General features: G+C 31.0%; 1 pseudogene; it reads right to left on the minus strand.

Moving 5' to 3' along the window:
* Nucleotides 1-366: 366 nt before the first annotated feature.
* LOC127734301 (techylectin-5A-like) lies at nt 367-4694 on the minus strand (annotated as a pseudogene).
* Between the last annotated feature and the right edge of the window lie 750 nt (nt 4695-5444).

Here is a 5444-nt window from a genome sequence, read left to right on the forward strand (position 1 = left end):
CCGTCTTTGAAGTCATGTTAACTTGTATTTTCCAAATATGATTGAAACACTCGTGTTTATTGTGCATATCTGATGTCAAATCGTGTGAATTTAAAACCCAGTAACTTGTATTTCATCCATTTTTAAAAGGGTGAAAAGCTGAAGATATTTCGACTAGCCTTATTAAAATAGCAATTATGAATGGCATATGATTTCTTTAAGTTGTATTTAAACCGAATTGTCGAGGTTTATGTACATTTTGTACACATTACAAAAGCGCAATTTTGTTTGATATTTATTTTTCATAGGGTACCTGTGGTGTTCAACAGTTCAATATTTTATTTCTTGAACACTACACAAACTAGAAAACAATGGATAACAGTTCCTGTTACCAAAGGGTTAAGTATTTTATTACAGCAACAAAAATGTACATGGTTTATGGAATATAATTATGAATGACTCTTTAGTAAATTACAACGAATATATTTGCTATCCTTAGTAAAATATAGATTTAATTTCCATTTAACAATAAAATGTTTTTTTTAACTAAATGGATAAGCTTTCAAATACAAAATTACTTCCAACCCTAATCATCCAACAATGTGCCACATAATTCTAAATGCTATATATGGTTTAAAACATTAACAATAGTGATAGAAAATGTCCGAATATAATAGCAAGCTCTTGATGAACAAATGTCATAACAGGAACAACAAAGACATTAAATGAATAATCTAAAGTGAGATTAAAAAAAAATAAAGTTCTTTTTTTGGGGAATTTATTGATAGGTGTGTGAATAATGTGCTAACATATAACAAATAAATAGTTTTGACTTTCTATTATTTCATTTTCAAAACAATGAATTTATTGCAATTGTCGTATCATCATTGTCGTCTCCTTCAGTGAGTAGTGGTAGCCTTTCCATGCTCTCCAATTCACACCATCAGCATAGGATGTATGATTCCCAGGATGGTGATTTCCGTTCAAGTTAGAACTATGACATCTTTCGTACCAAAACCCGCCTTTATAACTTAAAGCACAACTGTTTCCTTCTTCAATGTCGTTATCCTGGTCTTTTGTACTAAATTTCATACCATTATGACGGCTAAGGGAGTCTCCTATAGACATAGTTTAATGTAAAGAAAATAATGTATTATTACGTTTGTATCTATATATTTAAAGATGAAAACGATGACAATTTGTGTTCACCTTGAATATTTGATAACATTTGTATATGTTTCCATTCTAGTTGACGCGTAACGCAACAGTTGATGACATTTTGTTGATAACAGTGAATGTATAAAAAATACAAAGTACAGACATTTTTTAGATTTTATATACTGAAAAGATTAATGCCAATAACATATCATTGAACATTGAATTAAAGCACGACGAAATACAAATTTGGGCAATTGAAAAACAACAACAACAACATGTATCAATGATATATAGTATCTAAGAGTTTATCATATAGACAATTTGGCACTTTTAGAAGAAAGACCAAATATAGTATTAGCCCTCATGTCTGTTAATTGGACAATAAACACCCCACAATTGCCTTTCTGTATCATGCAATAGACTACATGTATAAGCATGTCACATAGAGTGAAACTATTTTATTTCTAGAGGAAATACCTCATTAAAATTTCCGACATACTTGTTTATTCATACAATTTGTAATTGGCAAAGTTATTCGAAATGTCATAAACGAAAATTCATGAATTATAACTTGTAAAAAAATAAAGCTGAATGGAATAAAATCCAATATTTGACATATTTCATAATTATTATCATTTGGACATCTCATATGGTGGCGAAAATGTATTGCTCACCGACATTTCCAGTAAATGTAGTTGTAGATAATGTCATCGTAAATTTAGATACTTCATCGTCCACTTTAAAGTCGCTATATCTAGCATATCCATTTTCATTTTCAAAAGTCTTCATTTTAATCAAGATTTCATTATTTGCTTGGGATGTCAAGATATGGAGTTTGGCATTACCTGAAATAGAGTTTCAAAGTTTTTCATAGTAATTTTGTATCAAAATCATAGGAATAATTTTAAATCGTTGTTTATATATATTTATAGACACTATAGTTTAGGTGAGGTAATAAATATGTAATATAAATGCTATAAAATTTTTAAATATTGCCTTTGACAATTTCCAGTTTATAAGTAATGCAAATGTTCTAAAACCTGAGATAAAACTCCCCTAGACAGAGTTTACCAAGGTCAAATTTTTTTCTCTTCTTTGTAAAACCGTTTACATTTTTATGCTCTTAAATGTTTACTGTTCTTTATCCTTACAAAACAAACTTTGGTTTCGATGGTACCCGATAAGTGTTATTCCGGAAACACCTATTATAAGTAAAAAAAAAATTCGTTATAATTATAAGTTTTTACAAATATTCGAAATATGTTCTGCGAAAGCATAAACAGGATTTTTACCTACCAAGCCAATGTTCACCCTGAAGAGTTCCGAACCCTGCTTTATAATCTCACCGGCCTCGGGAAAGTATTCTTCACCATTTAGTCTACGTTGGAACACCTGAAATTGTCCGTTTATAAATTTTGAAATTATAAAGAAACTTAGGTTTCAACTCCCTCAGGCAAAGTTGGCCTTTGATGGATTTTGCCTTTTAGATTATTTAACTCTTTAACTTTTTGGTTCTTATACATCCTTGGCTTTGAGCGTTCTTGATGAAGGTAAATCCAGAAAAGCGCTCGGACGCATGAAATTTATAACGTGTTGTTTTTCTTTTTTTTTTTCATAACAGTCAAACAGTAAGACAAACTGTTATTTCTTTTTGTCACTCTAAGCAAAATGTCCAATCAGATTCGTACGCAAATCTAATAATCAAATTTTGATATGACCCTTTATACATTGTCGTAACGTCACTAAATATTTGAGAATGTCTTTGCATTAATAAAATCAATGGAAATATTAAAAAATAAAAATTAATGTTAAAGTGATACTCACCGTCCAACCTCCGTCCACATTTTCCGAATCCATATCACAGTAAACATTAAAACCACCATGTCCTGATCCTTCAGGGTATGTCTTATACACCCCACTTCCACGTTTGATATCAATGTCACCACAATCTAAAGGGCGATTATCTGAAGTATTATGAATTATTCATCAGCGGATACTTTTTAACAATTGTTTTGCATTGTTACGTTTGCATGGATAACAAACTTAAACACTCAAAAACAGAAAAATAGCATCGAAAAAGTGCAGAGACCGCTAGATCAACAACGAATACCACAACACCAGCAGTGACACTTCCATGATTGACCATCTGAATTTACCATTTTCCACAGCCAATCAACAACACCAGATACACCAATACACTATAGCTTCAAACATTTAAAACCAGAACAGACAACTACAAATATAGTTCTTTCCCCAATTTATGGGACTCACCTCTTTACTTACAATTGACAAAAAATGTAAATGAATGGGTACCAGACTTAAAAAGAAATCGAGTTCAAAGAGTCCGCAGACAAACAGAAATGTAAATTACTGAAAACCATAAATAAGAGGTAACAGTTTAAATCTCCTTATTAAATATACCAAGACAAACATCGACGCAAGAATTCTAGACGGAGGGAGATCGGGTGCGTCGACAGGTTCAACCCTCTTGATACGCATACATGTATAATTCCCTGCAAAGCGAATTAAGACAGAGTAGCCACCACAATAATAAATAATCTATGTCCGAAACTTTGATATAAGTAAAATAACACATTACATGGACTGTAAATTTACAGACAAAAAGCACAATTTAAATCATGTCTTTACCGAAGCACTAGTTATCAGAAGGATACAAATCCCCTATACTCGACACGTGTTTACACCGTCATCAGGTACGTTCGATAACAAAAGGACAAATGGACTGAAACGGAGCGGTCAAATTCTGCAAAGGTCAGCTTTGCATAAGTGAGCTGCAACGTTAGCTCTTGTAAAAAAACAGGATTTAAATCTACAGACAAAATGTATAATTGTGTAATAAGTCAATGTCGAAGTATATGTTACTTTGAGGGTAGTTTATTCGAGGACCGATACGGATCTCATTAATAGAACAGATTGATATATACTCTAACTATTTATAAATGATTCACACACAATTCTCCCTCATTTTTTCTTACGAATATGTAATTGAAAACTCATATTATTACGAAATTGATGAAATAAGCCTACTTGTCGAATGTATCTTATGTGATAGATGATATAGATTTACAGGGCAAAGTTTGTGTTATGGAATAGATGTATAATAAGTGCGTAGTAGATGCCAAAAATCCGATTTTCGAGATAAAACGATGCATAATAATCGTAGAAAAGAAAGGAAAAAGAGAAAAAGCCTATCAATATGTGCGTCATTCCTATAATTTGGAATATTTTTGTTCATTAACATGAATACAGACAGAGATTTTCCATTTTTTTAAATAAATTATAAAACTGGAGAATAAAAAAAATGAAATTCAGATCCAAAATATGGTTTTCTTATGTTTACAAATTTATAGAGATAACAAGCTAATTTTAGCATAACAATCCTTGATACTTACTGTCAACCGCATATACAATTGAATCTAATATACAGACGAATACTACAAATATCGAAGTGAATGACATTTCAGTATTCTTATCCTATTCCTTTGCTTACCATACAACACTCTGAATCAAGAAAATACGATGTTAAAATAATCAACTGCAAGGTTTTAATGTAACGACGGAAAACGTGATTAGTTTCCTTGTACCGGAAAATTAGCTAGATCGAGATCTGTTAAAAAAAAATATAATCTGTGTCTTGAGTTTGAGCTCCCTTTTTTTTTAGTCATTTATGTCTCAACTGAACATATAATTTAAAGTTTTGGAGTTGTGTTCTATTTATTAACATGTTACTTATACTATATTCGTTTTTGAGAAATACATTTAGCTCAAACCAGTAACCAATAAGTCCTGTCATTTCTTATTACACATCCAAATAATCTGTTCAGAATTTTTGACAATGTTTTAGAAATGCCTAGGTAGACAGACATCGGAGTTTCACATAAATGCTTAAATGTTACACGAAGAAAACTCTGTTGGAAAATAAACTAATCCACATGACACACATCTTTAATACAAAAACAGAAACAAATAACAGATGTAATGCATTTCTTTTTGCTCAGCACTATTTTATTCTTTGTTCTCTCTTATGTGTAATAAATGTATTGACATTATTTATCACATAATTTTTTTAAAACAACAATCTTTTATTTTTGTATTCTGTCGATATAGTTTTTCTGCAGTACTTGACTTCACTTGAAAATGGTCTTTGCGATTGCGCATTGGCGTTAACATGACAAAACCCTATCCTATGATAAATTACAAATTGTATTGTCAGAAAAATGTTCCAGCCATCTTGCAAATTGAAGTTCCGGACTTTCAGAAATTTTTCAGTCATGTTTGGTATCAAT

The sequence above is a fragment of the Mytilus californianus genome, unplaced genomic scaffold (genome assembly GCF_021869535.1).
Source record: "Mytilus californianus isolate M0D057914Y unplaced genomic scaffold, xbMytCali1.0.p SCAF_3, whole genome shotgun sequence".
Taxonomy (NCBI): domain Eukaryota; kingdom Metazoa; phylum Mollusca; class Bivalvia; order Mytilida; family Mytilidae; genus Mytilus; species Mytilus californianus.